Source organism: Pongo abelii, chromosome 19 (genome assembly GCF_028885655.2).
Source record: "Pongo abelii isolate AG06213 chromosome 19, NHGRI_mPonAbe1-v2.0_pri, whole genome shotgun sequence".
NCBI classification, from domain to species: Eukaryota; Metazoa; Chordata; class Mammalia; order Primates; family Hominidae; genus Pongo; species Pongo abelii.
This window is the reverse complement of record NC_072004.2, coordinates 89,505,878-89,516,157: the sequence shown is the minus strand read 5'-3', so window position 1 is coordinate 89,516,157 and position 10,280 is coordinate 89,505,878. Positions and strand designations below refer to the sequence as shown.

At 49.9% G+C, this 10,280-nt stretch overlaps 1 long non-coding RNA gene across 1 annotated transcript in view; it reads left to right on the top strand.

Annotated features, from left to right (window-relative positions):
* Positions 1 to 203: 203 nt before the first annotated feature.
* Positions 204 to 10,280, top strand: part of LOC129051116 (uncharacterized) — an 80,044-nt gene continuing 69,967 nt past the window's right edge. The window contains exons 1-2 of the long non-coding RNA XR_008515176.2: positions 204 to 573; positions 6,210 to 6,311. This is a non-coding gene — a long non-coding RNA (uncharacterized LOC129051116). The remainder of the gene's footprint in view (positions 574 to 6,209; positions 6,312 to 10,280) is intronic.

The window sequence follows — 10,280 nt, the reverse complement described above, 5'->3', positions numbered from 1 at the left end:
ACGGGGACGTGGAGAACTTTTGTGTCTAGCTCAGGGATTGTAAATGCACCAATCAGCACCCTGTCAAAACGGACCAATCAGCTCTCTGTAAAACAGACCAATGGGCTCTCTGTAAAATGGACCAATCAGCAGGATGTGGGTGGGGCCAGATAAGAATAAAAGCAGGCTGCCGGAGCCAGCAGTGGCAACCCGTTTGGGGCTCTTTCTATGTTGTAGAATGTTTGTTCTTTCACTATTTGCAATTTTTTGCAGTGGGTCTTGTTATTGTTCACGCTGGATCCACACTGCCTTTATGAGCTGTAACACTCACCACGAAGGTCTGCAGCTTTACTTTTGAAGCCAGGGAGACCACGAACTCACCGGGAGGAATGAACAACTCCAGACGCGCCGTGTTAAGAGCTGTAACACACCGCAAAGGTCTGCAGCTTCACTCTTGAGCCGCCGAGACCACGAACCCACCAGAAGGAATTTCGGACACACCGCTTTTAAGAACTGTAACACTCACCGCGAGGGTCCAGGCTTCATTCTTGAAGTTAGTGAGACCAAGAACCCACCGATTCCGGACACAACATGGTAATATATGGGGACCCTATCCTTACAGTAAGGGTTAAGCGTTAACTCATCACAATGAAAGCTTTTTGTTTATCTAGCATAGCAGTGAGGGAGAATAAGGTCTCTGGAGTTCAGGACCTGCGTTCAAATCCAAGTTCCGCCGTAGCTGTGTGACCTGGGTTTATCATTTCGCCTCTTTGATTTCGGTTTTCATTGATAAAATAGGAATAACATTAGTTCCTACATCATGGAAAGAACCTGACACAGTCCCTGGAGCCTTGTAAATGCTTGGAAAATTATCCTTTTTCCTGTGGTTATGGTTCTAATAGACTGAGTTCTATGAGAGCAAAAGTGGGTGTCTCCCATCCACTGCTTTCTTTCTGATACGCTGAACTCTGCTGATGGCAGCAAACACTTGCTGAATCGTTGAAAAAGGAATGAATGAACACTGGGTTTGGAATCGGGGTCTTTTTTTGAGACGGAGTCTCGCTCTGTCTCCCAGGCTGGAGTGTGGTGACTCCATCTCGGCTCATTGGAAGCTCCGCCTCTCGGGGTCACGCCATTCTCCTGCCGCAGCCTCCCGAGTAGTTGGTGCTATAGGTGCCAGCCACCATGCCCGGCTAATTTTTTTGTATTTTTAGTAGAGACTGGGTTTCACCATGTTAGCTAGGATGGTCTCGATCTCCTGACCTCGTGATTTGCCCGCCTTGGCCTCCCAGAGTGCTGGAATTACAGGTGTGAGCCACCGCGCCCGGCCAGGGTCTGTCTTTCATTTACCGACTGTGGGGCCAGGCAGTGTGAGACCTCTGAGCTCCACAGATGCAAAGTGAAGTCATGGATTTGACCCACAGGCGTGTGACGATGAGATTAACTGAGAGGCGCTGAGATAAAACACGTGAAGTGTTTATTGTGAGACTCGGTGTCAGGTCATGTTCAATTTTATTAGGAGCTTATATTCTATTCCGTAGCAGCTTGCTTTTTTTTTTTTTTTTTTTTTTTTGAGACAGAGTCTTGCTCTGTCGCCCAGGCTGGAGTTCAGTGGCGCCATGTTGGTTCACTGCAAGCTCCGCTTCTCGGGTTCAGGCCATTCTTCTGCCTCAGCCTCTGAGTAGTCGCTCGGCTAATTTTTCTATTTTTGTTTAGTAGAGATGGGGTTTCACTGTGTTAGCCAGGATGGTCTCGATCTCCTGACGTCGTGATCCACCCGCCTTGGCCTCCCAAAGTGCTGCGATTACAGCGTGAGCCACTGTGCCCGGCCGCAGCTTGCTATTTAAAAGCATTTTTATTTCCATCACCCAATGTGATTCTCAAAACAACCTGTGGGTTGGGCAGTCTTCATCCCACAAATAAGAGAGTTTCAAGCCGGCCACTGGAATCCCAGCGCCTTGGGAGGCCGAAGCCGGGGCGGGGGAGGGCTTGCGCCCAGGCGTTTGAGACCAGCCTGGGCAAAACAAGATCCTGTAACTATAAAAAAAAAAAAAAAAAATTTCAGAAAGGTGAAGTGACTTGCCAGCCACAGTGTCCAAGCCCCATGGCTCTACCCGCCCCCTACCTACCCCGCCTTCCTGTTTTTGTCACTTTTATTCTAATGCAACTTATTTGGTTCTTTGAGAGTGTCCCAGACTTTTAAGTGTGGGAGATGCTGGAGCTCTGTGGTGTACGTAAATCTCCTTTCTTTGAAGCCTGCTTCCACCAGGAAGGCTCCCTAGGATGAAAAGACTAAAAGGTTATCGGCCCACTTTTGAGAGCCCTTTTCTGGGCCCCTACCCCAGTGGGGAAGCACAAACAGACTGCCAAGCTGTCATTCATACGGAGTTCACCCCGGGAGGAGGAGACAGATTACGTGTGTGGGGCAGGGCACTTTCCACACCCTTGCTTGGGGTTTGGAGCGGGGACGGTGGCCAGGGGCCCTGTGTATACACATTTTTTTTTTGTTTGAGGCAGGGTCTTGGTTTGTCTCCCAGGCTGGAATGCGGTGGCGTGATCACGGCTCACGCACCCTTGATCTCAACAAGCAATCCTTTCATCTCAGCCCCTCAAGTAGCTGGGACCACAGGCACGTGCCACCAGGCGTGGCTCATTTTTTTATTTTTGTAGAGACAGGGATATCCCTATGTTGTCCAGGCTGATTTTGAACTGGGCTCAAGTGATTCTCCCACCTTGGCCTCCCGATGTGTTGGGATTACAGGCATGAGCCGCCGTGCCTGGCCAACGCATGATATGCTCTGTGCTGACAGATTTCTTCTGAGCTAACAGATGTTGTCCTTTGACCCATATTGACTCTGTCGGAACACCCTAAATATTCTTATTTAGCTTTCTCTCACCAAAACATTACAAAGGTTAGGCAGTTAGAGCTGTTTTTCAGATTTACCTGGCTGTCTTTATTTTTTATTTTTTTGAGATGGAGTCTTGGCTCTGTCACCCAGGCTGGAGTGCAGTGGCGTGATCTTGGCTCACAGCAATCTCTGCCTCCCGGGTTCAAGTGATTCTCCTGCGTTAGTCTCTGGAGTAGCTGGGATTACAGACACCTACCACCACGGGATTACAGACACCTACCACCACGCCCAGCTAATTTTTGTATTTTTAGTAGAGGCAGGGTTTCACCGTGTTGGCAAGGCTGGTCTCGAACTCCTGACCTCAGGTGATCTACCTACCTCAGCCTCCCAAAGTGCTGGGATTACAGGTGTGAGCCATCACACCTGGCCCATCCTGAATTTTCATCTGCTGAACCTAGCAACCCTAAGGACTAGTGACTTCCCAGGGTTGGGGCAGCTGTAGCTCCTCCCAGCTCCACTCTGCAGAGCTGGGGACCAGCCTGCCTTCTGGTCTCACCAGGAGCAAGGGAGATGCCAAGCGCCTTGGATGCCTCCCTGAGGAGACTGTGAATCCACAATAAAGGAAGCGTCCTTGGTAATGGGGAGATTTACCATCTGAAGGGCACCCCTCCCACTCGTAGGTGTGATTAGTTCCTAAGCACTTTTCTTGCAAGTGCTTTGTTTGTTCAGGGACACAGGAGGAGGCCCCCATCAATTATTTCCCATTCCCACTGCCCCCTGTTCCCCAGAGATTGAGAGTCAGGTGGTGATCTTCCCTCTCGCTTCCATTACTTTAGCGCCTGAGTTACTGAGCCATTATCCCTTCAAGAGTTTTTCATTCGATCTCAGGCAACAAAATCCAAGGAGCTGTAGAAGCGCTTCCCTCTGCTCCGGGGCAGTACCTGCCCACTGGACTCTCCATTCATTTAGCTCTTTTATGGGCTGCCTCTGCCACTCATGACTAAACAACCTTGGGTGAGACCTTAAACTCTCTGAGATTTGTTTTCCTAAACTGTAAAATCAGGTGGTTGAAATAGATCCTCTCTAAGGTCCCTCATTTTCTGTGATTTCTTGCTGCCCATCTGGAGACAAAGCCCCCCGCATCCCAACATAATAGAGTTAAAAGGCCATGGCCCAGTCCAAGGGGCCATCAACTTCCTCCAGCTCCCCTCCCCAAGCCTTGACCCACCTCATCATGCAAAGCCAGCAACTCAGGAGGTGGGAAATTGACAAAGTTAATAGAAGACAGGAAAGGACAGAGTTGGGTTGAGATTCCCTCGTTCAATGAGCAACGTGCATGAGGAATTGATCTCCCCCACCTCCTGTTTACTATGGTATTTTTCCCCTCTGGTGCAGGGAAGGAAGGCTTTGCATCGAGATGAGTCGTTCCACAGTGAGACTGCAACTTTACCCAACATGTTTATTATTTCGGGAGCCCGAACACCTTTCACAATAACTTGATTCTCTTGCCCTTGCTTTTTTTTGGCTTGTTTCTTTTTTCCTATAGACAGTTTCAGAGGAAGATCAATTTCTCCTCGGTTGTAGGTTGGGGGTTCTGTGGAGGTCTTGGGGAGGGGCCAATGTCTCGGCAGGCCTGCTGTGGTGGGAAAGCTGCTGGTGCCTCTGCCTCTCCAGAGGGGCACTTTTTTGACCGAGGACGTGAGCTTCCCAGCCGGGAGGCCAAATGGCTGAGGAGCACTGAGGAGCCCCAGCGACACCTTTGTAGGCTGGGGTACCAGCAGCTCCTGCTCGTGCCTTGGTCTCTGAGTAATCAAGATGGCTGGTGTGGGGGGAAGGGGAGAGCAGGTGGCTCTGATAAGGATGAAACAAAATGAATGTGTTTTCAAAGTTTCCCCCAGGCCCCAGCAGGATTCTGCAAAACTGTAATCCTATTTTGTAAATAGATGGAATTGCCTTCTCTTTTTTAACCCATTGGAGATGCAAAGCCAGCTGCTCGCTCTTTGTCTTAATGCAACCGGTGAGAGGGGGAGGCTAAGCTGTCGATTTGTCCCAGCGCGTGGATGAGGTAAGGGAACTACAGCGCGGTGACGGCCCCCAGAAACCTGTGCTGTTTGTCTCTGAAGCTTGGACTAGTTGATGCCCAAACCAGTGGTCAGTTCATACAATTTGGAATTAGACTTGGCAGACCCAGTGGGACACTGGGGCAGAGAGAACTGATGGCTCCTCTGAATCCATTCTGAGTCGTTTCTGACCAAGGGTCTGGGCTGATGTTCTTGGGACAGAGACTGGGGCCGCCCACAACTGTTGCATTTCCAAAGGTGACAAGGGGACCTCAGCCAAACACCTGGCAGCAGAGCCTCAGCATGGGGACTGGACCTTACCTCAGTCACTAGAGCTGCTGATTGATGTGAAGGCTGGGTGCACTGGCTCACACCTGTAATCTCAGCCCTTTGGGAAGCTGAGATAGGCGGATAACTTGAGAACAGGAGTTTGAGTCCAGCCTGGGCAACACGGAAAAACCCTGTCTCTACAAAAAATTAAAAAAAAAAAAATTAGCCAGGCCTGGTGGTACGCACCTGTAGTCTCAGCTACTAGGGAAGCTGAGGTGGGAGGATCATTTGAGCCCAGGAGTTCAAGACCAGCCTGGGCAACATGGCTAAGCCCTGTGTCTACAAAAAATATAAAAATTAGCCAGTTGTGGTGGTGCATGCCTGTGGTCCTAGCTTACCCGGGAGGCAGAGGTGGGAGGATCGCTGGAGCCCAGAAGGTCAAGGTTGCAGTGAGCTGTGATTGTGCCACTGCACTCCGGCCTTGGCAACAGAGTTGGACCCTGTCTCAAAAAAAAAAAGTTAAGCAGGGCACAGCCTGATGGCATGTGTGTCTTAGATGCCTTTGCTGGCCAACTGGAGGTGGGGGTGGGTGGCTAGGACTGCAGGAGGGAAGACCAGGTGGCGGTGCTGTGGGAACCCAGCTCAGTGTAATGGTGGTGGCCTTGGTAAGCGTCACCCGAGAGCAGAGTGTGGGCTCTAGGCTTGTTAAGGATGGCGGGCCATGCCTGGGTGGTGTCTGCTTGGGCACTGGGTGGGTGACGGTGTCATCTATGGTAGGGAGTGCAGAGGAGGAGTCAGTTTGATGAGTGGAATTTGTGACCTCCCGCATTTGAGGTCCCTGGAACTCAGCAACAAGGTCTAGACACCTGTGTTGTCGCGGGCACAGAAGGCGTGGCACAAAGACCAGCACTTATCAAGAGGCAGAGGACCATCAAATTGGAGAGATTTTGATGACACATTCGTTAAAATTTGTTGAATTGTAAAGTGGTGAATATTACGATGTTTAAGTTATACATCATTAAGGTTGCTTTTTTTTTTTTTTCTTTTAAAGAAAAGACAATGAGAGAGCAGCCAGAGGGGTGGAAAGGGGAGCACGTGACCCTGCAAGAGGCAGGGAGAGAGAGAACACTGCGTCCGCTCCCTTTTAGAGCAGGTGAGTGGGGTCAAAGGGCTGGTAGGTTCTGTTCTACTCAGCAGCAGGTAGCTGCCATGACCCTCGGCCAAGCAGTCCCAGGGAGGAGGTGAGAGCAGGAACTTGATCATGGTAGACTTGGGGGGCTTGGCAGGGGGTCAGATTGGGTCTCCTTCAGGATTCTTAAGTCATTTCCTAGACCTTTGCCATCTCCTGCCTTCAAAGACTGAGCTCAGGAAAGCAGAGTGAATTACTGGTGTTCAATAATTCACCAATAATTAGCGACACCACTGGCTGGAGTTTGGGGATGCTTAGGACTAATTGTGACGAGCAGTACCAGGTGTCAAAAGCCATTTAATTTTTAATTTTAATTTTTAGTTGGGTACATGTGCAGGATGTGCAGGTTTGTTGCGTAGGTAAACGTGTGCCATGGTGGTTTGCTGCACCTATCAACCCACCAGCTAGATAAGCCCAGCATGCATTAGCTATTTTTTTTAGCTGTGTTTCCTAATGCTCTCCCTTTCCCCATCCCAGCTCCCAACAGGGCCCCCCCTCCTGTGTCCATGTGTTCTCATTGTTCAGCTCCCACTTGTAAGTGAGAACATGCAGTATTTGGTTTTCTGTTCCTGCGTTTGTTTGCTGAGGATAACAGCTTCCAGCTTCATGTCCCTGCAAAGAACATGATCTCGTTCTTTTTATGACTGCATAGTATTCCATGGTGTATATGTGCCCCATTTTTCAAAAGCTATTTTAAAAAAACATAGGACAAGGGTTGTCATTGCACAGAGGGATGACTTGTTAGTGGGCCAGGAGTGCACCCTGGCTTGTGTCCCTCATCTCCAACCAGCGCCCTGACAGCCTTGCGTGATCAGGCAGGAAAACAAGGGCTGGGGACAGCTGGAGCTTTCTCTGGGGGCTGCTGTTGCGGGGAGGAGGTGCTACCACGTGGCTTAAATAGCTGCTGGGGGACAGTGTTCACAGGCTGTCCTCTCAGGCATCTCTTCCTTCCCCTTTCCATTCTTCGAGGCTCCAAAGTCTTCTCTGAACTTCTTCAGTGAGTCAAGGCTGGGTATAATCTACAGCTGGAATGAGGTCTTTTCTGGGAAGCCACAGGATGTGGGGCTGAGTGAGGAACAGAGCACCTGCTTGGCTTCCAGAAGAGACTTTGCCCAAGGCCAAAAGCGACCTGGGGCTCCATGGAGCCTGAGGTGAGGTAGCCCAATTTCCCAAAGGTCATTTTCCTGAAATCCAGTTCACCCCATGGCCAGTTCTCCAAAGGGTCCATTTGCTGAATTTACTTGCTGCCTTCAACTCTTCTGTTTTTGTTGACTGGTTTTCATTTTGTCTTCATAACAGCATTTTAAGGGATTGACCTACAGCTGATAAGAGATGCTTTAGATTGTTAGGCCCAGAGGCTCTCACAGGCTATTTCATGTAATGGGGTTTATGGACAGACAAGGCAATATGAAGACAGAAACCTCATGGGGATCTGGGAGCAGCCAGACTGTCAGGAAAGAACAGGAAGAGAAATGCAGCCAGCATCCTGGAGACTGGGATGAAGGTCATTTGGGATCATGGCAGCTCCAGGAGCCAGGTGTCCTTGCCACCCAACAGCTAGGATGCATCCTGGTCCTTACTGATGAGTGAACACATCTGTGGTAGCTTGACCAGGTGGCTGTTGGGTTGCGTGCAACACGAGGGCAGGAACTCTGTCCCGTTCCTTACTGTGTCCCCGGTGCCTGGCACGCAGCAGGTGCTCCAGGATGTTGGTGTACATGCAACTTGCCACCTCCTCTCTTGGGCTCTTCCCCTGTGTTCTGAGGTTAGTTCCGATTCAGATCTGCCTGGCCACGTGGGTTTCCGGGCAACAGCACTCACATTCTTCTGCAAAGCCTCCTTGCATCCCAGGAAGTGGACAGGTGGGGACAGCCACAGTCATCCTGGAGGCTCCTGCCTCCTCTCTACCAAGCCCAAGCCCCTAGAGTTTCCTGGGCAGACCCAGGATGCCAGGACTCTGTGGAAAAGTACTCCATCCCCGCTACCACCCTTGGGCCCCTGCCCCCAGGGTAGTCTGTCTGCAGCAGCCCTGCTGGGTTTAAGTTCTTTTTCTGAGAGATAGAGGTGGCTTTGCCCCTCAGGAGGCTGGTACCTTTGGAGCCCTGATGCCCTCTACCCACCAGCCACTAGATAATGGGAAATCATTTCTGGTGGGAGGAAGCAGCGTGGGGCCTTCTGTGCATTGGAGTTGTTGCTGCGTAACTGCAACAAAGGAAAATGTAGGGCAATAACCCTTCTGGCTCGCCACTCGTGCTGTTGAGAACAGCACCAACCAGAAAATACCCGCTAATGGCCTTCACCCAATCTCCTTCTAGATAATGATAAATTATGTGTATTTTTAGTTTGGAATTGAATTTCATCTCTCCATTGCTTGTGTTTTTCAGGTGTTTTTTTCCTTCTCCCTCGGGGTTGGAAAACTAGACGTTTGTGCATTTACTGTGTGCATTTATTCCTTGCCAAAAATTGACATACGGACTCATTAATTCCTTTACACTTGTTCTCACCACCCCCCAAACACACATCTGGCTGGACCAGGAAGGGAGCTGTATCCAAGAGGGCTCTTCTGAAGGAAACCTGCAGACCTGGGGAACAGGTGTGTCCTGGAAGCAGGAGAATGACCCCTCTCAGTGACCATTGGTTCCCACACTTGAGTGTGCCCCCAAGTTCCCAGTTTAGTAGTTTGGGATAGAACGCAAGAAGGTGCATTTCTAAGGAGCTCCTAGGTGATATTGAAGCTGCCAGGTCAGAGGACTGCACTCTGAGAACCAGTGGCCTAAATCCTTCCTCCTGAAAGTGTGGTCCTAGAACCAGCGGCATCAGTATCACTGGGGAGCTTGTTATAGATGAAGACTGTGGGCCCTCACCCCAGTCTAATAAAAATTTTCATTTTAATACAATCCCAGGTGATTTAAATGAATATTACAGTTTCAGAAACACTGGCCTAAATGATTTCTCAAAACTCAGCCCAGCAGCCTCGACCTTGGCTGAAAGATTAGAATCGTGGGGAGATTTTAACATTTCTCTAAGCCCAGGCTGCACCCCAGACCAATTAAGCCAGCATTTCTGGGGCTGAAGCCCAGGTATCTGTGTTTTTAAAAAGCTTCCTAAGTGATTCCATGTGCACTGACATCTGAGAAACACTGTTCAGGCTAGAGGAATCAAATCAGAAACATATCTCACCCAGCCCTGACCTTGAACGGAGAAGGGAAAAGTTGTTCTTCCATGGCCACTCATCCATACCCACTTTTCTGGCCCAGAGAGAGTTCAGCCTTGCTTGACCCATGGTTGCCCATCTTTCCAGTGTGCCTTGTATGGGTTTTGGGAGCCTAGTGGCTGCAGCAGTACATCCTTCTCTCTGATTTCAGTTTAGCCAACTGCGGCAGGTGGGGAGTGGGAGAAACAGCCAGGATTGGCCAAGCCAGCCTTTGTTCACCTCATTGGCCTAATTAGAGCAGGGCTCATGTCGTACAGTTCTGAAATTTCACTACATAAGTCCTTTTGAATTAAATCTGGAATGTCAAATACTGAGCGAACCTACTAGGACTCTCCCACCCTGTGTCCATGGCAGACATCACCAATTGATCAGAGCACTCTTTCTCATTGAGCCCAGAGGTGGCTTCAGAAGACTTTTTCCTAGTCTTCCTGGGGTGCTCTAGGCAGCTGGGGCCAGCTAGACTGGGCATGGGAGATGGAAGCCACTTGCCTTCCTAGGTTGAAAACATCAGCCCCTGTCACAGGAAGACACACTTGGGGCGAGAGTATCAAGTTCTTGTTGAGTGATTCATACTCTAGTAATACACACTAGTATGAATTACTTATCTGCTTCTTTCCAGGGTTAATCTAGAGCAGGTTTCTAAGTGGATGGGAAGGTGGTGGTAGCAGGGAGAGAGGTCTGAAAGGTGAGATGCTGTCTTGGGAGGCAGGGCTGGGGAA